Here is a 24845-nt window from a genome sequence, read left to right on the forward strand (position 1 = left end):
TGGGCTCAACAACAAGCTGTTCTAAAAAGCCATCTCACAGACATTCTACAAATTGTCTCTCTTGAGATCCAGTGCCGACCTGATCTTCCCAATCCACTCGCATGTTAAAATCCCCCACAATTATCATAACACTGCACTTCTGACAAGCCTTTTCTATTTCCTCTTGTAACTTGTAGTCCACATCACTGTAGCTGTTTGGAAATCTGTATATAACTGCCATCAGGGTACTTTTACCCCTGCGATTTCTTAGCTCAATTCATAAAGATTCTGCACCTTCTGATCCTATGTCACCTCTTTCTAATGATTTAATATCACTTCTTACCAATGAAGCCACGCCACCCCCTCTGCCTACCTTCCTATCCTTCTGATACACCGTGTATCCTTGGACGTTCAGCTCCCGGAGACATGCATCCTTTAGCCACCTCTCAGTGATGGCCACAATATCATCCCTGTCAATCTGTAGCTGTACGACAAGATCATCCACCTTATTCCCTATGCTGCGTGCATTTAAGTACAACACCTTAAGACCAGTATTTGGTGCTGCAACTTCATTGCACCGCAACTCACCCCAATGGCTACAAATTTGCCCCATCACCTGCCTGTCTTTCCTGACATCTTTACTGCTCACTATCTTAGATTCATTTCTGTTTTCCCCTTCCTCAGCTCTGTCATTCCAGTTCCCACCCCCCTGCCAAATTAGTTTAAACCCTCCCTTAGAGCTCTATTAAATCCTCCCGCCATATACATGTAGATATATCTTGGCCTTTGCTTCTTTCAGGCGGCTCTTTGCAATAGAAAAAATATTCTTGAATTTCACCATCATTTACAAATCTTACAAAGGCTGGAACATGACATTTATTGGTGAAATCTGTTGACTCATCAGCCTGGATGGAGAAGATGTTGTTTTTCAGTTTATCACACGAAACCTTTTCAGTATCATGTGACATGTCGTCAATATGTCGACTGTTTGAGAGTGAAACATTTTCAATTTCTCATACTGTATCTTGTCCTAGCATTTTACCCACAATAGTTTTACATGTTGGCATTATTAGGTTCTCAGCAACTGTGTGACTTTTCCTTTTCTGCTACTATATGACTCGTGTCCTGAATCCTTTCACTGACTGTGACTATATTAACAAAAGCTTTACTCTGTTTCTTTTGCTATTCCAGTCTTTTACTTTCAACTCTTTTACGTGTCATATGACTGATTTGTAGTTAAGTGCCTTTTCAATTCTGCTTGATCCATTGCTACAGTTGTACATTGTGTGCCACAGATTAGTCTTAATGGATCACCAGTCTCTGTAAGACCAATTGAAAAGTAGCTTTCATCGTAAAGACGGACTTTTTTGTGTCCCTGTTGCATTAGTGCAGTGAAATGACTCAGAAGATTGTAGTTCCTCATCCTTCAGCTTATCAAAGTTGTCCACAGGCCTAGAATCCTCCTCTTCAATCTCACATTTCCTCATCAATAAATTGCCATGTTACTGTCTTCAGAGTGAAAATTTTGATCCAATTTTCTGCTATACTTAATTAGATTTCTGAGCCATGATGTTTTTTCTTTTTTATTTTCTTTAAATTTTATTTTTATTTGGATAAGGTATTTATAAGTAATACACAAACTTTTCTTTTACATATATAACCTTTTCCATTTTTTATGTGAGTAAATCTATATTAATTTGTACATTCACAAGTGCACATTGAGATAATATAGAAAATAATTAGGCACTCAGATGTTTAAGTGCAATTGTAATTCCACTCTATTAAACTAAATAATGATAATAGTTGTTATAAAAATATGAATAATAGTGGCTGGATACTAATTTCCACGTATCTCTTCTGGTCCATTTCTTTTTCGTCCAAAATTTCCTCAGATCCTTTCTTTACTTGTGTTAATTCCACATTTTCCAAAAAAAGAACAGTAAACTTCGACTCATAAGGGAGAATGAGGCAGTCATAAATGAGAGCTACAGGGAGGTAGTCACACCTAGGCTGTCGGAAGCAGGTCGTTGGGTGACAGTCAGAGGGGGGAAAGCGAAGGTGAGCAGACAGGCAGTGCAGAGCACCCCTGTAGCCATTCCCCTGAATAATAAGTTTACCATCCTGGATACTATTGGTGGGGATGACCGACCAGGTGTGAGCCACGGTGGCAGGGCCTCCGGCACTGAGTCTGACCCGGTGGTGCAGAAGGGTGGGATGGAAAAGAGGAGAACTGTCATCAAGAGATTTTGTGGATGCGAAAAGGATACCCGCATGGTTTGTTGCCTCCCAGGTGCGAGGGTCTGGGATGTCTCTGACTGGGTGCACGACATCTTGGTACGAGAGGGAAAGCAACCAGAAGTCATAATCCATGTTGGGACCAACGACATAGGCAGGAAGAGGGATGAGGTACTGAAGTGTGAGTTTCAGGAATTAGGCAGAAGGCTGAAGAACAGGACCTCAAGGGTGGCGTTCTCAGGATTGCTGCCAGTGCTACGTGACAGAGATAGTAAGAATTGGAGGAGATGGCAGTTGAATGCGTAGCTGAGAAGTTGGTGCAGGGAGCAGGGTTTTAGATTTTTAGATCATTGGGATCTCTTCTGGGGAAGGTGGGACCTGTACAGATTGATGGGTTGCACCTGAACTCGAGGGGGAGCAATATCCTTGCAGGTAGGTTTACTAGCATGGTTCAGGAGGGTTTAAATTAATTTGCAAGGGGGATGGGACCCAGAGCGATAGAGCAGTGAAAGAAGTGCATGGAGGAAAGCCAGATCTAACATACAGAGAGGCTTTGAGGAAAGAGAAGCAGAATAAATGGTGTAAAGACAGTAAGGTAGAAGGGCTGAAGTGTGTGTACCTCAATGCAAGAAGCATCAGGAACAAAGGTGATGAACTGAGAGCTTGGATACATACATGGAATTATGATGTAGTGGCCATTACAGAGACTTGTCTGGCACCAGGGCAGGAATGGGTTCTCAATATTCTTGGATTTCAGTGCTTTAAAAGGGATAGAGAGGGCGGAAAAAGGGGAGGAGGGGTGGCATTACTGGTCGGGGATACTATTACAGCTACAGAAAGGGTGGGTAATGTAGCAGGATCCTCTTTTGAGTCAGTATGGGTGGAAGTCAGGAACAGGAAGGGAGCAGTTACTCTACTGGGGGTATTCTATACGCCTCCTGGTAGCAGCAGAGATACAGTGGGAGCAGATTGGGAGGCAGATTTTGGAAAGGTGCAAAAATAACAGGATTGTTATCATGGGTGACTTTAACTTCCCTAATATTAATTGGCATCTGATTAGTTACAAAGGTTTAGATGGGGCAGAGTTTGTTAAGTGTGTCCAGGACGGATTCCTGTCACAGTATGTGGACAGGCCGACTAGGGGGAATGCCATACTAGATCTAGTACTAGTTAATGAACCGGGTCAGGTCACAGAGCTCTCAGTGGGTGAGCATCTGGGGGGCAGTGACCACCGCTCCCTGGCCTTCATAATTATCATGGAAAAGGATAGAGTCAAAGAGGACAGGAACATTTTTAATTAGGGAAAGGCAAATTATGAGGCTATAAGACTAGAACTTGCAGGTGTGAATTGGGATGATGTTTTTGCAGGGAAATGTACTATGGACATGTGGTCGATGTTTAGAGATCTCTTGCAGGATGTTAGGGATAAATTAGTCCCGTGAGGAAGATAAAGAATGGTAGGGTGAAGGAACTATGGGTGACAAGTGAGGTGGAAAATCTAGTCAGGTGGAAGAAGGCAGCATACATGAGGTTTAGGAAGCAAGGATCAGATGGGTCTATTGAGGAATATAGGGAAGCAAGAAAGGAGCTTAAGAAGGGGCTGAGAAGAGCAAGAAGGGGGCATGAGAAGGCCTTGGCGAGTAAGGTAAAGGAAAACCCCAAGGCATTCTTCAATTATGTGAAGAAAAAAAGGATGACAGGAGTGAAGATAGGACCAATTAGAGATAAAGGTGGGAAGATGTGCCTGGGGGCTGTGGAAGTGAGCGAGGTCCTCAATGAATACTTCTCTTCGGTATTCACCAATGAGAGGAAACTTGATGATGGTGAGGACAATATGAGTGAGGTTGATGTTCTGGAGCATGTTGATATTAAGGGAGAGGAGGTGTTGGAGTTGTTAAAATACATTAGGACGGATAAGTCCCTGGGGCCTGACGGAATATTCCCCAGGCTGCTCCACGAGGTGAGGAAAGAGATTGCTGAGCCTCCGGCTAGGATTTTTATGGCCTCGTTGTCCATGGGAATGGTACTGGAGAATTGGAGGGAGGTGAATGTTGTCCCCTTGTTCAAAAAAGGTAGTAGGGATAGTCTGGGTAATCATAGACCAGTGAGCTTTATGTCTGTGGTGAGAAAGCTGTTGGAAAAGATTCTTAGAGATAGGATCTATGGTTATTTAGAGAATCATGGTCTGATCAGGGACTGTCAGCATGGCTTTGTGAAGGGCAGATCATGTCTAACAAGACAGAGTTCTTTGAGGAGGTGACCAGGTATATAGATGATGGTAGTGCAGTGGATGTGATCTATATGGATTTTAGTAAGGCATTTGACAAGGTTCCACACGGTAGGCTTATTCAGAAAGTCAGAAGGCATGGGATCCAGGGAAGTTTGGCCAGGTGGATTCAGAATTGGCTTGCCTGCAGAATGCAGAGGGTCATGGTGGAGGGAGTACATTCAGACTGGAGGATTGTGACTAGTGGTATCCCACAAGGATCTGTTCTGGGACCTCTACTTTTCGTGATTTTTATTAATGACCTGCATGTGGGGGTAGAAGGGTGGGTTGGCAAGTTTGCAGACGACACAGAGGTTGGTGGTGTTGTAGATAGTGTAGAGCGTTGTCAAAGATTGCAGAGAGATATTGATAGGATGCAAAAGTGGGCTGAAAAGTGGCAGATGGAGTTCAACCCAGAGGAGTGTGAGGTGGTACACTTTGGAAGGACAAACTCCAAGGCAGAGTACAAAGTAAATGGCAGGATACTTGGTAGTGTGGAGGAGCAGAGGGATCTCGGGGTACATGTCCACAGATCCCTGAAAGTTGCCTCACGGGTAGATAGAGTAGTTAAGAAAGCTTATGGGGTGTTAGCTTACATAAGTCAAGGGATAGAGTTTAAGAGTTGCGATGTAATGATGCAGCTCTGTAAAACTCTGCTGAGGCCACACTTGGAGTACTGTGTCCAGTTCTGGTCACCTCACTATAGGAAGGATGTTGAAGCATTGGAAAGGGTACAGAGGAGATTTACCAGAATGCTGCCTGGTTTAGAGGGTATGGATTATGATCAGAGATTAAGGGAGCTAGGGCTTTACTCTTTGGAGAGAAGGAGGATGAGAGGGGACATGATAGAGGTGTACAAGATAATAAGAGGAATAGATAGAGTGGATAGCCAGCGCCTCTTCCCCAAGGCACCACCGCTCAATACAAGAGGACATGGCTTTAAGGTAAAGGGTGGGAAGTTCAAGGGGGATACTAGAGGAAGGTTTTTTACTCAGAGAATGGTTGGTGCGTGGAATGCACTGCCTGAGTTAGTGGTGGAGGCAGATACACTCGTGAAGTTTAAGAGACTACCAGACAGGTATATGGAGGAATTTAAGGTGAGGGCTTATAAGGGAGGCAGGGTTTGATGGTCGGCAAACATTGTGGGCCAAAGGGCCTGTACTGTGCTGTACTATTCTATGTTCTTTGTTCTATGTTAAACATTCGAGCCAAGGGTGCTGACATTAACACTATTACTATGTTGGTGAGACGAACAGTATAAACCATTCGGAGAGTCATCTAAAGTCTGCTCACTCTGGGGTTATAAATTCAATCCATTTATTCCGAATTTGATAAAAATTTTTCCTTTTGAATTCTCAGAGAATAGGTCATCTTTTCCATTTTAAATATTTGCAAAATGATTTGATGCCAATCTTCTATGTAGGTGATGTTGGATTTAACCACTTTCTGGTGATTGATTTCTTACTTGCTGCTAAAAGGGCCTGCAGCAGCTTTGTCTCTTTCTTCTGTTCCAAAAACAATACATGCCCCAAGTAGAGAGTTTCAAAGTTCAGAGGTATCTGAGTCTTGAATACCTTAACTAATGTTTGTGAATACCTTCCCAATATGAACTTAATTTCGGGCAATCCCAAAAAATATGGAAATGTTTGCCTCCTTGGAGCCACACCTTCTCCAACACGCAACGTTTGTGTCTTTATATTTTTCCTGGTATGGGGTCTTGAAGTATCTTATAATATTTTTCCAACAATGTTCTCTCCAAATCAAAGAGTTAGTCGAAGAGCACTGGAAGCTGCATATTTTCCCCCAAGCCTCCTCTGAAAGTACCAACCCCGCTTCTTTCTCCCACTTCTCTTTAACGTACGTTTTCATTTTTGGCGTGAGAGAGGGCATTATATATCGAGAAATTGATTTACTTGGTATTGAGCTGTAAGCCGAATTCAGAATCTGGAAAAATTCTAATTCTACTGTTGATAAGTCTGTATATCTACAACTCTGGTTAACATGATTTCATACTCGAAGGTACCTAAAAAAAAAGTCATTGTGTTCTAGGCCATGTTTGTCCTGCAGGGATTGAAAACTTTGTAATACACTCTTATGTGTGAATGTGAGGTGGGTTGTCAGACCTTTCTTTATCCACGGTTCAAATCTTTTTATCTCCTCTGCTGGGAAGAAATTTGGTTTGATAAGCACACCATCTGAAAAGTTTTAACATGTTGTTAATTCCACATGAATTCGCCACCTTCTGCCATACTTTTAATGTGAGATTTATCCAGCTGTTTTTAATCTTTTCCAATTGGGCCATCAATCCTTTGTCCACTATTGAGGCCTGTAGAGGAAAAACGTCAATCAATCCAAATTGTATTTCCTTCCGTCTAGCCTTATATTCCCTATTGCACCAATATAACAGAGGGGTTATCTGTGAAGCATAAAAATAATTTCTCAAACAAGGAACTGCCATACCTCCTCCTTCCTTTCCTAACTGTAAGGTGTTAAATTGGATTCTAGGTTTCTTTCCTTGCCAGATAAAGCGGGAAATCAATTTGTCCCATTCCCTGAATTGATTATCATCCACCTCCACAGGTAAAGTCTGGAAAAGATAAAGTAACCAAGGGAGAATATTCATTTGTATGGTATTTATCCTTGAATTTAAACTTAAAAAAGGGATAAGATTTCACTTCTGTATACAGTATCTGCTTTTATCTCTGAAATTAATGGCCCATAATTTACCTGTGACAATGTTGAAAGATCTTTTGGCAGGGTTATTCCTAAATATTTTAATGATTCAGCTTCCCACTCAAGATCATATGTATCCTGCAGTTTTTTGGATGCTGTATATTTTAAGGACAAAACCTGCGTTTTCTTTACATTAATTTTAAAACCTGATTATTTTACCGAACTCATCCAACAGTGTAAACAATCCTATAAGTGCTTTTTCTGGTTCACTCAAATAGACTAAGATGTCATCTGCGAATAGCGCCACCTTCTGTTCAATCCCTGCCACCTTGATACCTTTTACAATTTCGCTCTTTCTTATTCGTTGGGCAAGAGGTTCCATTTTTGTGCAAAAGGGAGAGGGGAAATTGGGCATCCCTGTCTAGTTCCCCTCTCTAAAATAAAAGAGTCAGAGAGGTCCCCATTGATCTTAATTCGAGCTGTAGGGCTGTCATATAAAGTCTGGATTACCTTAATAAACTTCTCTTGAAAGCCGAATCTTCCTAACACTCTGTATAGGAATACCCAACCATAGAAACCATAGTAAAACTACAGCACAGAAACTGGCCTTTTGGCCCTTCTTGGCTGTGCCAAACCATTTTCTGCCTAGTCCCACTGACCTGCACATGGACCATATCCCTCCATACACCTCCCATCCATGTATCTGTCCAATTTATTCTTAAACGTTAAAAAAGAACCCGCATTTACCACCTCGTCTGGCAGCTCATTCCACACTCCCACCACTCTCTGTGTGAAGAAGTCCCCCCACTGATGTTCCCTTTAAACTTTTCCCCCTTCACCCTTAACCCACGTCCTCTGGTTTTTTTCTCCCCTTGCCTCAGTGGAAAAAGCCTGCTTGCATTCACTCTATCTATACCCATCATAATTTTATATACCTCTATCAAATCTCCCCTTATTCTTCTATGCTCCAGGGAATAAAGTCCTAACCTATTCAACCTTTCTCTGTAACTGAGTTTCTCAAGTCCCGGCAACATCCTTGTAAACCTTCTCTGCACTCCTTCAACCTTATTTATATCCTTCCTGGAATTTGGTGACCAAAACTGAACACAATACTCCAGGTTCGGCCTCACCAATGCCTTATACAACCTCATCATAACATTCCAGCTCTTATACTCAACACTTTAATTAATAAAGGCCAATGTACCAAAAGTTCTCTTTACGACCCTATCTACCTGTGACGCAACTTTTAGGGAATTTTGTATCTATATTCCCAGATCTCTCTGTTCTACTGCGCTCCTCAGTGCCTTACCATTAACCCTGTATGTTCTACCTTGCTCTTCCTAGAGATGCTGCCTGGCCTGCTGCGTTCACCAGCAACTTTTATGTGTGTTGTTCTACATTGGTTTGTCCTTCCAATGTGCAATACCTCACACTTCTCTGTATTAAACGCTATCTGCCATTTTTCAGCCCATTTTTCCAGCTGGTCCAAGTCCCTCTGCAGACTCTGAAAACCTTCCTCACTGTCTACTACATCTCCAATCTTTGTATCATCAGCAAACTTGCTGATCCAATTTACCACATTATCATCCAGATCATTGATATAGATGACAAATAACAATGGACCCAGCACTGATCCCTGTGGCACACCACTAGTCACATGTCTCCACTCGGAGAAGCAATTCTCTACCACCATTCTCTGGCTTCTTCCATCGAGCCAATATCTAATCTAATTTACCACTTCTCCATGTATACCTAGCGAGTGAATTTTCCTAACTAACCTCCCATGCGGGACCTTGTCAAAGGCCTTACTGAAGTCCATGTAGACAATATCCACTGCCTTCCCTTCATCCACTTTTCTGGTAACCTCGTCGAAAAACTCCAAGAGATTGGTCAAACATGACCTACCACGCACAAAGCCATGTTGACTCTCCCTAATAAGTCCCTGTCTATCCAAATGCTTGTAGATTCTGTCTCTTAGTACTCCCTCCAATAACTTACCTACTACCGACGTTAAACTTACCGGCCTATAATTTCCCGGATTACTTTTCAATCCTTTTTTAAACAACAGAACAAGATGAGCCACTCTCCAATCCTCCGGCACCTCACCTGTAGACAGCGACATTTTAAATATTTCTGCCAGGGCCCCTGCAATTTCAACACTAGTCTCCTTCAAGGTCCGAGGGAACACCCTGTCAGGTCCCGGGGATTTATCCACTTTAATTTTCCTCAAGACAGCAAGCAACTCCTCCTTTTCAATCTGTACAGTTTCCATGATCTCACTACTTGTTTCCCTTAATTCCATAGACTTCATGCCAGTTTCCTTAGTAAATACAGACGCAAAAAACCTATTTAAGATCTCCCCATTTCCTTTGGTTCCGCACATAGCTGACCACTCTGATCTTCAAGAGGACCAATTTTATCCCTTACAATCCTTTTGCTTTTAATATACCTGTAAAAGCTCTTTCGATTATCCTTCACTTTGACTGCCAAGGCAACCTCATCTCTTCTTTTAGCCTTCCTGATTTCTTTCTTAAGTATTTTCTTGCACTTCTTATACTCCTCAAGCACCTTATTTACTCCCTGTTTCCTATACATGTCATATAACTCCCTCTTCTTATTTATCAGAGTTGCAATATCCCTTGAGAACCAAGGTTCCTTATTCCTATTCACCTTGCCTTTAATCCTGACAGGAACATACAAACTCTGCACTCTCAAAATTTCTCCTTTGAAGGCTTCCCACCTACCAATCACACCTTTGCCAGAGAACAACCTGTCCCAATCCACGCTTTTTAGATCCTTTCTCATTTCTTCAAATTTGGCCTCCTTCCAGTTCAGAACCTCGACCCTAGGACCAGAACTATCTTTGTCCATGATCACGTTGAAACTAATGGTGTTATGATCACTGGAACCAAAGTGCTCCCCTACACAGATTTCCATCACCTGTCCTAACTCGTTTCCTAACAGGAGATCCAATATTGCATCCCCTCTAGTTGGTCCCTCTATATATTGATTTAGAAAGCTTTCCTGAACACCAACCAACTGAATCAAAAGCTTTCTCAGCGTCTAATCCCACTACTGTTGTCTCTGTCCCGTTCTTAATAACCTGTTCTAATATGTGTAAAGTTCTCCTTATGTTGTCCTGAGTTTGTCTTTGCTGAATGAATCCAGTCTGGTCTAAGTGGATGAGGCCAGGTAGAAGCTTTTACAGTCTATGAGCTAGTATAGATGTAAATAATTTGTAGTCCAAATTAAGAACACTGATTGGCCAGTAATTACCACATTCTAGTTTATCATTACCCTCTTTAGGAATAACTCAGATAATCGCCTCTCTCCAGGAAGGTGGAATTTCTCCTCTCTGTAAGATCCAATTAAAGTTGTTAAGTAATAATGGAACTGACAGTGACTTCAGCGATTTGTACCACTCTGAGGTAAACCCATCAGAGCCTGGAGACTTTCCGACCTTTCATCTAGAGATGGCTGCGTTCAGTCCTTTAGCAGTTACTGGTTCTAATAGGCATTCATTTTGTAAACCTGTGAGCTTGGGTAGATCTAAAGTATTCAGGAAAGTGTCTATATAGGGCTCGTTGGAGGCCCGGGGTTGAGAGTACGGCTCTCGATAATATGTTTCTTTCAAAACTCTCTTTTATTTTCCCAATTGTATTCTCCACAAGCTTTGTTTTTGGATTCTTTATTTTATGAATTATATTATCTGCTTGTTGTTTACGTAACTTATGTGCTAATAATCTAGCTGATTTTCCTCCTACTTCATAATTCTTTTGTCTCAGGTAAAGAAAGTTTCTTTGAGTTTCCAATCTGTATATATCATCAGTTTCACTTTGCACTTTCTTAATTTCCTGTTTTAATTTAGAACTAATTTTGTTACTACCTACAACTTGAAGTTGTTTTAATTTTCCTTGAAGTTCTGCTAGTTTTTGTGCATTGAATTTTTTCATGTGAATAGTAATGGAAATAATTTTCCCTCTGAGTACAGCTTTCAATGTATCCCATGAGATCACTGGTGATGTTTCTCCCGTGTCATTATGCTCCAAGTATTCTTTGATTTCTCCCCTTAATTTCTCCATTACTTTCGGGTTATTGAGTACCACTCTGAATTTAATTATTGAATTTAACCTCCATAGTGTTTTCTTCATTTTCCTTTCCAGAATTAGAGACATAGAGACTGGACTATGGTCCGACAGATCAGTTGTTGCAATATTACACTCTTTTATCCTGAATCTATCTATGTTAAATATATATAAAAAAAGTCTATCCTTGAATAAGCTGAATGAGGGAAAGAATAATGTGTATAGTCTTTACTAGTGGGGTGTAATTCCCAGCTCCTCCATCAATGAATTCACTTTCCTAGTCAGAGGTTTATTCTGAATACCTGTTCTTGAAGAATCAAATGCAGGGTTTAACCTAATATTACAATCCCCTCCGCAGATTACTGCCCTTGAGGGCTGACCATTAGGTCAAAAATCTGTCTATAGAATGACCATTCACAACCTGGTGGAGCATAAACATTTAACAATGTTATTTCAGTACCTTCTATTCTTCCTGTAATTTTTACAAATCGTCCATCCCTGTCTTTAGTCTCTGAAATATGTTCATAATTATGAGCACTTGATATTAAAGTAGCTACTCTTCTTTTGTGGCCCAATTTATATGATGAATAAATACATGCTTAAAGCCCATTCTTTTTAATTTTGCATGTTCGGATTGGCTCATGTGCTTTTCCTGAAGGAAGGCTATTTGTGCCCTCTCTTTTTTCAATTTAGACATAATCTTATTTCTCTTAATTGGATTCAAAACCCCATTTACATTATAGGAAATTATTTTTATCAGTTCAATTTGCATTTTTCTCTATTAGCAAAAAAACACTCTACTAAACGAACAGTAAGCAATCCCTCCTCAAGAATAAACCAGAACATAAAACCAAACCCTAGGCATTTTTGAACAAAGAGCACTTGAAAAATTTTCCTGACTTCCAACAGTGAGGCCTGAACACTGACCCACCTCAGTTCAGAGGGATCACCCCTATCTCTAGTCTGTGTTAGAGGGCCCTCCGCAGTATGAACAGTCATAGAGAATCCTCTCCTTTTTATGTCTCGACCATATTGCTATCATTCAAGTTATTCCGTCTAGATTATTTTCAATTATCAGTTTTCATTTTACCTTAAGTACAATTTACTCTTTTCAGACATTTCTCAATTATTCTACACTCTCTGTACGTTCGCGTCTGAATACTTGCAGCTTTTCCTTATAGCTTGACACTCTGGTTCGAGTGGCGTGTTCTCGCTGCCCTGGTTGCCACGTCCACCGCCGAATCTTCTCCAGTAACGACTCCGGCTGGGTGATAACTTTAATGGGTAGTCCCCGAACTGCCAGATCCAACGTTGCCTCCTATAATGCAGCAACACACATCAAACTTGCTGGTGAACGCAGCAGGCCAGGCAGCAACATTGATGTGTGTTGCTTGAATTTCCGGCATCTGCAGAATTCCTGTTGTTTGCGTTTCCTCCACTGTAGTGTAGGTTTTTGTCCCTTCATCGTAAAAGACTCTTAGCCGAGCTGGATACAGGGTTCGAAATCTGATGTTGTTTTCCTTCAGGACCCTCTGTGTTTCCGCGTATTCCTTCAGTCTGGCAAGGATCCCCGGTGCGTAATCGTGGTCCAAACTGATTTTACAGTTGTTCCACATAAGGCCTTTCTTTTGCCATGCCAGTTTAAGCACTTCTTCCTTCGTTCTGTGACTGAGAAATCTGACTAGAATTGATCTGGGCTGGGCATCTGCCGGGGCGTGTGGTGCTAACACGCGGTGAGCCCTTTCTATCTGTCGGTCTTTTGCATCTGGTATTTCAAGGTTCTCTCTAAGCAGTTCCTCCACGAAGGGAATCACCAATCCAGGTTTTCCTTCGGGGACTCCATGGATCCTCACATTTTGCCTTCTTGGTCCGTTAGCTTCCACTGGAGCTGCTCTTGTAGCTTCAGCATTTCTCCTGTCACTTCCTCTGTGTTTTGCAGCCTCTCCTCAGTCCCTACAATCCTCGCTTCGGCTTCATCTAACCTCAGATTAGTTTTTCCTATTTCTCCTTTAATGTCTTCCAGCTGTTTGTTGATAGCTGGTCGGCAATTACGAATCTCTCCAGGAATCAAAGTCAGTTTCACCGATTCTTCCACATTATCTCCATCCTGGCTAGCTGTGGGGGAGCTAGGCCCCTCTTCTTGCTGCGTCTTTTTATATTGATCAGCCTTCTGAGCGGACTTTTTATTCTTGTATTCAGACTCCATCCTTGCCCTTTTTATTGAGAAAGTTATACAATACTAAATATTTGTCTAATTTCGACTTTGGGGCAGTTTACGTTTTTTTTGTCAACAGGCCTTTTCCTATGACGCCATCCTCTTGGTGACCCAGAAGTCCTCCCCCGAGCCATGATTTTTTTTCATGTACAATGCCGTGCTGACGATCCTTGCCTTTCCAAGTGCTGTCTGTCCTGTCTTTCAGAAACTTTATCACTACTGATATTAGGCTCAGCGGCCTGGAGTTCCCCAGCTTGCTCATCTGCTCCTTCCTAACCAAAGGCACCACCTGAGCCACCCTCCAGTCTTCCAGCAGCTCACCTGTGGTGAATTGTCAAGCAAATATGTCTGCCAGCTTCTCTGCAAATTAATCCCGTGTTCTAATGAGAGTCTGTGGGGGTGGGATCATAGGCTAGAAAACAAAGAGATCCTCGTCGCCCATTTTCCTCCCCTCCACCTTGTAGTTCGACCTATACACACTGCTACATGGATCTTCCCCTTAGTAATAATGATCAGGGAGGCACAGAAAGAATCTGTAATTCGCAACAAGAACCTTTATTGTCTCCACAAAAGCACACGTGAATGCACATAACCAATTACCTGTGTGCTTACCTGCTGAGTTTTCCAGATCCTCCATGAACAGTCACAGAATAGAAAAGGTAATCCCAGTAAAAAAGAGTCTCTGCTGGCCCTGTGTTCCTCATAGTCCCGTTTTGAATCTCAACATCGGTGGGGCATTTCAAATCCACGATGGTGGCTCTCAGAGAGTCAATGTAGCTAGCACACCTGAATCTTCTGCTTTTGTATTCACTGCTTACCAATTCAAATGTTGCATTTCAGTGTTATTGGCTGTGGGTCATGTGACTGACCTTTAACACATTCGTATTGGTTCTACTCCAAATCAGCATTCATTCTTTCACAACAAGCTGGAGGAACTCAGCAGGTCGGGCAGCATCCATGGAAAAGATCGGTCGATGTTTTGGGCCAGAACCCTTCGTCAGGACCCCTGACAAAGGGTTCCAGCCCAAAACGTTGACCGATCTTTCCCGTGGATGCTGCCCGACCTGCTGAGTTCCTCCAGCTTGTTGTGAGTGTTGCTTTGGCCCCAGAATCTGCAGATTATTTTGTGTGTAGCATTCATTCTTTGCTCTCTCGCCAGCAAATGACAATTGGTAATTTATGGCTCTTTGTTCTCTTCAGTAACCATCACGAATCATGCAGAACAGATACAGGCCCCAGCAGTCACAAACCTCCAACCAAAGAACATATCAGAAATAACTTCTTATTCAGAAATGAGCCTTAGCCCAGCAGATTACCCGATGCATTGTTTCTGCTTTAAACATTTATCAAGCCAAGCAACTTGAGTTCTCAAAATGGAGGACAGATTTTGTTCATAAAATGGCAGCCTCTATCTCCTTCCACTTCATGGCAAGAGCAAAGACAATTGGTCTGTCTGCTTCCACTGTCCTTGATTCATTCAATTTCACTCATTTGTAGCCTGAGGTTCCTCCTGGCCAGAAACACTGTTTACTCACAGGCTTTCCAGCCCTATCCTATCTGGTTCTGGTTCCATCTGCCATTCATCTCTCCCTAAATGGTTCCCATTATCACCTCCGTTACTGAGAAGATTACAAAACAAGGCAGCCTTTGGAGTTCTGTTTTTCACTTTCTCACGCTCTCCATCACCCAATCCTGCAACCTCGCTCCATCGTCCTCTCAGTTGTTTCTCTGTGTCAGTCTCCATCTGTCATTCATCTCCCGGTGTCCCCCAACTGGAGACTAGACTCCCCCACCCCTCCGCGACCTGGGGCAACCTGCCCACCATTTTTCACCACTCCTTGGTCCACAGTCACTGCTGTCTCATCACTCCCCTTGTCCTCTGTATTCCAGCCATCTCCCCTCTCCACTCTCAGTCCTGATGTAGCGTTGTGACATGAAACGTCGACAGTTCCTCTCCCCGACAGATACTGCTCGACCCACTGACTTCCTCCAGCAGTTTGTGTGAGGCCTGATTATTGGATAGAGTTAAGGTGGAGGGAGAGAATTTTTTGAAAGATCGAGGTTTTGGATATCTGACATAGAAGAGGAATTGATGCCAAGATCGATCAGTCACCGTCACATTGAATGAAGGGCCTGTTCCTGTGCTATACCGTTCCTGTGCTATACTGTTCTATCTCTGTTCCCTGTTTAAAGTAATGAGAGGAGATCTCCGGGAAACACAAAACTCTTCCCAGGCTCAACAGACAGGATGTAGGGAGGATGTTTCCCCTGTCGAGCATCAGAGGTCACTACCTGAGGGTGGTTATACCCTCGCGAGGATGGTGTACCTTTAAAATTCTCTGCACCAGAGGGCTGTGGGGTCCCAGTCACTTAGTTGATTTAAAGTCACAGAATCATCTTCGTACATCACAGAAATGGACCTTTCAACCCATCACCTGTGTGCTGACCTATTTACCCATCTACACTCACCCCATTGGCTGGTATTAGTTGACACGCCTTCTGTGACTTGTCTTTTGAAATGACTGTCCAAGTGAATCTTAAACACAGTGGACTGGAGGCCTGTGACCTGCAGGGGTCGCTGCTGGGTCCGCAGTTGTTTGTTATTCATTTAAATGATTTGGATTTGGTGACATAGTTAGTAGGTTTATGAATGACACTAAAATTCGTGGTACAGTGGGCAGCGAAGAGGGTTATCTATGTTTACAACGGGCCCTTGATCAACTGGGCCAGTGGATCGAGGAATGGCAGGTGGAGTTTAATTCAGGGAAATGTGGGGTGTTGTATTTTCGGAAAACAAACCAGGACGGGACTTACACAGCAATTGTATCACTCTGGAGAAAGTTGTCCAACAGAAAGACCAAGTGGCACAGGTACATAGTTCCTTCAAAACTGTGACACAGTTTAGAGTACTTACTTTTATCGGTCAGAATACTGAGTACAGGAGCTGGGACTTCCTGTTCCGTGTGTACAAGACGTTGGTCCGGCCACATTTGGAACAGTGTGTACAGTTCTGGTCACCTTGCTATAAGAGGGACGTAACTCACCTGGAGAGGGTGTAAATAGATTTACAAGGATGTTACAGAGGCTGGAGAGCTTGGGTTATAAGGAGAGGCTGGACCAGGCTGGGACATTCTCTCTGGAACTGAAGAGGTTGCCAGAAGAAGCTGTCGAGGTGGGTAGAGCAACCCAAGTATTTATCATTGGCCTCATCACAAGACAATTTACAATAATCAATTAACCTAGTAACTGGTACACCTTTGGAGGAAACCAGAGCATCTGGGGGAAACCCACGCAGTCACGGGGGGTGGGGCGGGGGACGTAGAAATCTCCCTCCAGACAGCACCGGAATTGAACTCCAAACTCCAAAAGCGTTTGCAAATTGTAATGACCTCGCACAAACCGGTATGATGCCAAGCAAATGGGACTAGGTCATTAAAGGAAGTTGTTTGGCACAAACTCGTTGGGCCGAAGAGGCCCTCTAACCTCCTGTTTAAACCCCTCCAGTATTCACTCGCCCAATCCCCGACCGGTTTTTTCTGGTTATCTTCCCTCTTTCCTTCCATTCTTGAGGAAAGATTTGGACTTGAAACGTGGCCTGGCCACTTCCCTCCACACCCACTCAGAATTTTGTGTCTGTTGATTGGGAAAACTCTCCGTCCAGAGTAATATCTCGGGCATATACTGGTTGCCCATCTGCTGTAGTTTGGATAAAACCCCGGGAAATGGTCCTGTCGACCACCCGGCTGTGCCTGAGGCCGAGCGGCCTCTCCCCCGGTCCCGGGGCCGCGCTGCCCGAGTCTCCCCCGATCCCCGGGGACTCTCTAATTCTCTGCTTCTCCCCCCAGTCTCTGTCATCCTGGATGTGGAAACGGTGCATCCGCGGCTCGAGGTGTCTGAGGATCGGAAAAGTGTGAGATGGACCGGGACCTGGAGGGATCTCCCTGACACCGGGAAGAGGTTCACATACCGGGCTTGTGTGCTGGGATCGGAGGGATTCACATTGGGGAGACATTACTGGGAGGTGGAGGTGACGGGGAGTCGGTGCTGGGGTCAGGGAGTCGCCGCAGAGTCTGTGGAGAGGAAGGATTTGGTCACACGGAGTCCGGGGACTTGATTCTGGATGATTTGGCGGGAAGATGACGTGATGAAGGCTTACACCTCCCCTGTGTCCCGTCTCCCGGCCGGTCCTATCCCCGGGAGGGTGGGAGTTTATCTCAGTTACGAGTCCGGGACAGTTTCATTTTACAACGCGAAGACCAAGTCCCATCTCCACACCTTCACTGGGAATAAATTCACGGAGAGACTTTATCCTTTGTTTTGGATTTGGGATGAAAACGGGTGGCTGAGAATCTGCTCCGGTTCCGCTCCGGGTCTGTAAACGGGTCGGGTCCCGGGACCGGCGTCAGGAGTAAGTCAGTGTAAATATAAATGTGCGGTAGTGAAATAAAGACGATGTGAGAATTATCGATCCATTAATTTTCACTTGTTGACCGCATTCGTCAACGGGACAGAAACACTGCGGATTCAACAGCAGCCGCGGACGGCGGGTCCTGAGCTCCCCGGCTCCTGCAGTCCACCGGCACTGAGCCGGGAGAAGGGGGACAAGTGGCGGGGGTGATGACTGGTAGAAGGAAGTCAAGCTGAACCTCAGGGAGGTGGGACATGTTGAATATGGATCAGAATGAGGTTTAATATAACCAGCGCAAGTCGTGAAATTTGTTGACTTTGCGCCAGCAGAACAATGGAATACATAACGATAGAGAAAAAAAACTAATTCTGGTAAGTATATACATTAAATAGTGAAATTAAATAATTAGTGCAAAACTGGAAATAAAAAGTAGTGAGCTAGTGTTCGTGGATTCAATGTTCATTCAGAAATCGTTTGGCGGAGGGGAAGAAGCTGTTCAATTCAATTGTAGAGTTACTGTAACTCCTTCCTGATGGTAACAATGAGAAAAAGGCATGGCCTGGGTGATAAAGCTGACTAAGTTTATACCGTAACCCCGTGCAGCTTACTTCTATCTTGTGCCGTAGCCCCCAACCCACCATACCAGCCAGTGTGAATGCTCTCCACAATACACCTGCAGAAAGTTTCAAGTGTGTTTGGTGACGTACCAGCTCTTCTCAAACTCCTAATGAAATATAACCACTGCAGTGCCTTCTTCGTAGCTGCATCGATACATTGGGTCCAGGCTAATCCTCAGAGATATTGACAAACAGGAACTTGTAATTGCTCACTGTCTCCACTTCTGATCCCTCTATGAGGACTGGTGTGTCTTCCTTCGTCTTACCCTTCCTGAAGTCCACAATCGGTTCTTTGGTTTTACTGACGTTGAGTGCAAGGTTGTCGCTGCATCACCACTCAATGAGCTGGTATATTTCACTCCTGTACGCCGTTGCATCACCGTCTGAAATTCTGCCAAGAATGGTTGTATTAGCTGCAAATTTATAGATGGCATTTGAGCTCTGCCTATCCATTGTCAGGGGTTGTAGAGACAGTAGAGCAGAGGATAAAGCACACAACCCTGAGGTGCTCCAGTGTTGATTGTCAGTGAGGTGGAGAAGTTGTTTCCATTCCACACAGATTGTGGTCTTCTAGTTTGGAATCTGAGGATCCAATTACAGAGGGAAATAAGAGGTCCAGTTTCTGGTGCTTTTTAATCAGAACTGTAGGAATGATGGTGTGAAATGTGGAGCCGTAGTCAATAACCAGCATCCCGACATAAGTATTTGTATGTCCAGGTGATTCACGTTGCATGGAGAGACAATCAGATCACTTCCACCATAGACCTATTGTGGAGATAGCAAATGCTGTTCTGTTGTTTAGGAATACTCTGAAAATAAATGAGGAAATTATAGGCCATTGAGTCTGACATCAGTAGTGGGAAAGTTACTGGAAGGTATTCTAAGATCTGCAACTATTTGGAAGACAGGGACTGTTTAGGGATAGTTAGCATGGCTTTGTGCCTGGTAAGTCATGTCTAATCAATCTGGTAGGTTTTTTTAAGAAGTTTACAAAGAAAATTAATGAAGGCAAGGCAGTGAATGTTGTCTCCATGAACTTTTGCAAGGACTCGAATTGGAGGTTGGTCAAAAAGGTTGAATTGGTTTGCATTCAAGATGAGGCAATAAATTGGATGAGAGTCAGAATGAAAATCAGGTTTGATGTCACCGGCATGTGTCGTGAAGTTTGTTGATATGCAGTCAACATTGCAATACACGATAATAAAATCTGGATTACAGTGAGAAGTATATAAATATATGTGGGGAGTGTGTTTGTCTTTTATGTTACTGCGGAGGCTAATTAAAATGGCTTCTTTGTTATGTTATAATCGGGAATTCTTCTTTGTTATGTTAAACGTTGAGAAAGCTTTGCGCTAGCAGCTTGTTGTGGGTTAGGGGGTGATAAGAGGATGTTACAAACGAATTGGGATAGTGTTATGACTTTGGTGTATCTGGAAGATTTGTATGCGCGGGGTTGTTGGGGAGAAGGCAAGAGAGAGAGAGAGACAGAGGATGGAGCAGGTGCTGTGAGTCCGCTAACGGGGTCGGACCCCGAGCGGGGCGTTCGGCGAGGAGAGGAGACGGAGACGGACTCGTGTGGAGCGTCTGGTCGATCACCCTTGTTGGTCCCAGGTGGCCGGTCGAGGCGGTCCGAGGGGTCGCAGGGTAAAGAAGAAGGGTCCTGAGCTCCAACTGTTTGTGCACAAAGCGACTGAACTTTGATAAGTGTGGCGCCTTTTATTTTCCTTTTATATTTTATTCTCTATTAATTATATAGTTCCAGTAATATCTATAAACTGTAGTCATTTAATTGTATCTGGCGTATTGTCTGTTATTTGGGCGGGGTGGGGTAAATCACACAGCATCCACACAAACTAATTACCCAGTTTGCCGGGGCCTTCCCCAGACGACAGTTAGCCGAGCAACCCTGAGGTTGGCCAGGGGGGCTACATATATTAAGTTAAATTCCATAAGTATTGAGAAAAGGAAATTAGTGAGGTAGTGTTCATGCGTTTGATACCCATTCAAAAATCTGATGACAGAGAGGAAGAAGCTATTCTTGAATTGTTGAGTGTGTGTCTTCAGGCTCCTATACCTCAACCCTGATGGCACCAAGGAGAAATGGACATGTTCTGGGTGATGGGGGTTGTGAGTGATAGATGTCCCCTTTTTAACCATATTGCAATTACAGCACGGAAACAGGCCATCTCGGCCCTTCTGGTCCGTGCTGAACTCTTACTGTCACCTAGTCCCACCGACCTGCACTCAGCCCATAACCCTCCATTCCTTTCCTGTCCATATAGTTGTCCAATTTAACTTTAAACAACAACATCGAACCTACCTCAACCACTTCTGCTGGAAGTTCGTCCACACAGCTATCATGCTCTGAGTAAAGAAGTTCCCCCTCATGTTACCCCTAAACTTTTGCCTTTTAACTCTCAACGCATGTCCTCTTGTTTGAATCTCCCCCACTCTCAATGGAGAAAGCCTATTCATATTAACTCTATCTATCCCCCTCATAATTTTAAATACCTCTATCAAGTCCCCCCTCAACCTTTTATGTTCCAAAGAATAAAGACCCAACTTGTTCAACCTTTCTGTGTAACTTAGGTGATGAAACCGAGGTAACATTCTAGTAAATCTTCTCTGTACGCTCTCTAAATTGTTGACATCTTTCCTATAATTCGGTGACCAAAACTGTACACAATCCTCCAAATTTGACCTCACCAATGCCTTGAACAATTTCAACATTACATCCCAACTCCTATACTCAATGCTGTGATTTATAAAGGCCAACACACTAAAAGCTTTCTTCACCACACTATCCACATGAGATTCCACCTTCAGGGAACTATGCACCATTCTTCCTAGATCCCCCTGTTCTACTGCATTCTTCAATGCCCTGCCATTTACCATGTATGTCCTATTTTGATTGGTCCTACCAAAATGTAGCACCTCAGATTTATCAGCATTAAGCTCCATCTGCCATCTTTCAGCCCACTCTTCTAACTGGCCCAAATCTCTCTGCAAGCTTTGAAAACCTACTTCATTATCCACAACTCCACATATCTTAGTGTCATCTGCATGCTTACTAATCCAATTTACCACCTCATCATCCAGATCATTAATGTATATGACAAACAACATTGGACTCAGTACAGATGCCTGAGGTACACCACTAGTCACCGGACTCCAATCTGACAAACAGTTTGAAACAGCGTTTCTTAAAGGTCCTGGATGCTGGGGAGCCGAATGCCCATATTGGAACTGATAAGTTTATAACTTTCTGCAGCTTATTTTGATGCTATGCAATGTCCCAACCCCATAGCAGACAGTGATGCAGCTGATTAGAATGCTCTCCATGGTACATATAGAAATTTGCTGCTGTCGTTGGTATCATACCAAATCTCCTCAAGCTCCAAATGAAATATAGCCGATGATGTGCCTTCTTTGTAGCTGTATCAATATGTTGGGCCCAGGATAGATCTTCAGAGATGTTGACACCCAAGAACTTGAAATTGCACATTATTTCCACTTCTGATCCCTCTATGAGGATTGGTTCATCACAAATAGTGCCAAAATAGTTGTGTCATCTGCAAATTTAGGGATGGCATGTGAGCTGTGTCTAGTCACATAGTCATGGGTGGAGAAAGAGTAGAGCGGTGGGCTAAGCACACATCCCTGAGGTCCACCAGTGTTGATTACCAGAGAGGTGGAGATGTTATTTCTGATTCGTACAGACTGTAGTTTTCTGGTGAGAATGTCGAGGATCCAATGGCAGAGAAAGGTACAGAACCCCAGGTTTTGGAACTTTTTTTTATCAGAACTGTAGAATGATTGTGTTAATTACTGAGCTGTCGTCAATAAACAGCAGTCTGACATAAATATTAGCATTGTCCAGGTAATCCAAGTCCACGTGAAGAGCCAATGAGATGGCATTCACTGTAAACCTATTGTGGTGATAGGCAAATTGCAGTGGTTCCGATCCTTGCTGAAGCAAGAGTTGATTCTAAATATAACCAGCCTCTCAACATCTCACTGTAGATTTGGGTGCTACTGGATGACAGACATTAAGACCCTGGTGGTCTTAGGAACTGGTATGATTCTTGCCCTTTCAAATCAGGTGTCAACTTCTGATGAGAGCAATGAGAGATTGGTAATTTTTTTGAAGACCCACTGGTTGGTTGGCACAGGTTCTCAGAGCCGTACCAGGCGCTCCATCGAGCCCTGTCAGGTTGCGAGGATTCTCGCTCCTGATAGACAGCCTGATGTCAGCCTCTGAGCCAGAGATCACGAAGTCACCGGGTGCTGTAGGGATCCTCATGACTGCCGTTTTATTCTCCTTTTCAAAGCAAATAAAAGTGTTGAGCTCACCTCGGAGTGACCATCACTGCCAAGCATGGTGTTAGGTTTCGCTTTGTAGGAAGCAATAGCTTGCAAACATTACCAGAGTTGACATTCATCCAATTTCGCCTCCAGCCTAGTTCGGATTTGTTCCTTAACTCTTGAAATAACCTTCTCAGGTCCTGGTTTTCTTGTACAGACTTGGGTCGGCAGACTTGAATGTCACAGTTATAGCCCTCTGCAGACTATGGAGCTCCTGGTTCATCCATGGCTTTTGGTTTGAGAAGGAGTAAGTTTTTACAGGCACACTGTCATCCACATTGCTTAGTTCACCCAGAGTCACATCCCATTGGCCTGTGGTGGGATGTACACCACTACCAAGATAATCGCTGAAATCTTGAAATCTCCCACAGCAGAGGAAGGGATGGGTCAAACTGACACCAGATGCTGAACACCGGTTCAAGTTCCTGGATGTCAATATCTCTGCAGATGTATAATATTGATTCATTTACAGATAAGGTGTCAGTACCTCCAGTTGAACTCTGTGTGTTTTCCCCTAGCTGTCAGTCTGTGGTTTTGTCTTGCCATGTGCTCCTGTCCCCACTCCTGCTCTACTCTGGAGTATTATAAAGTACTCCGTCTCTCATCTGCTTCTCCCTATTACCTGTATTGCTGCCACCTGTGTTTCATTGTGCTCCACCTATCATCTGCCTCTCTGTTTATTGCTCAGTGTATTTCAGTCCCGTGTTTTCACCTGTTTGTTGTCAGATTGTGCCAGTGAATTCTGAGAGAAGTGTTATCTTTTCTCCTCACTCCTGACTGAGAAGCTTTATGAGATACAGCCTGGAACTGGTCCTTCGAGTCACACTGCCCAGCAATCACCTAATTTCATCCTAAGCCTAATCACAGGACAATATACAATGAGCAATTAACTTACAACCAGTATGTTTTTAGACTGTGGGAGGGAACCAGAGAACCCGGAGGAAACCCACGTGGTCATGGGGAGAACCAAGAAACATCTTTCAGCCAGCAGCGGGAAATGAACCAGGGTAACTAGCTGTGCCAACCAATACACGACTGTGCCATGACGGACTCGTGGCCCACTCTGCGTACGATACGAAGATAGGTGGAGTGGTTGTAGTTCTGAGGAAGAAGGGGAGCTACAGAAGAACTTAGGCAGATTAGGAGAATGGGCAAATAAGTGGCAGATGGAATAAAGTGTTGGAGTGTCTCGTCATGCACTTTGGCAGAAGAAATTAAAACAAAGACTATTTTGTAAATGAAGAGAAAATTCAAAATTCTAAAGTGCACAGGCACTTGGGAGTCCTTGCACAGTATTCCCTGAGGGTTAATTTGCAGGTCGAGTCAGGGCTGATGAAGGATAATGGAATGTTAGCATTCATTTCAAGAAGACTAGAATATAAATGGATGTAATGTTGAGGCTATATAAAGCACTAGTGAGGCCTCACAGAGTATTCGGAGCAGTTTTTGGTTCCTTATCTAAGAAAAGGGAGAATATAGAACAGTATAACAGAGGGACCGGTCATTTGGCCCACAATGTTGTGTGAACCAGCTGAAAAGCAAATCAACAACACACAAACACTAATCCCTCCGACCATGTCCATATCCTCTGATCTTCCTTACATCCATGTGCCTATCCAAATGTCTCTTAAAAGCCTCTGGTGTATTGGCCTCTACCACCATAGTAGGCAGCGCATTCCAGGCATCCATGACACTCTGAGATAAAAAAAAACTTACCCAAAACATCCCCCTGGAACCTACCTGCTCTCGCTTTCAATGCATGCCGTCTGGTATGAGAGGATGTGCTGACGTTGGAGAGAGTTCAAAGGAGGTTCTGGAAAACGGTTCTGGAATTGAAGGGCTTATGAAATGAGAGCGTTTGATGACTCTGGATCTGTATTCATTGGATTTGAGAGAATGTGGCGAGGGGGTAAGATGGGATCTCCTCGAAACCTTCCGAATGTTAAAAGGCCTTGGTAGAGTGGATGGTGAGGCAGTCAAAGACGAGAGGAGTCAGACTCAG

This window comes from Mobula birostris, chromosome 5 (assembly GCF_030028105.1).
Source record: "Mobula birostris isolate sMobBir1 chromosome 5, sMobBir1.hap1, whole genome shotgun sequence".
NCBI classification, from domain to species: Eukaryota; Metazoa; Chordata; class Chondrichthyes; order Myliobatiformes; family Myliobatidae; genus Mobula; species Mobula birostris.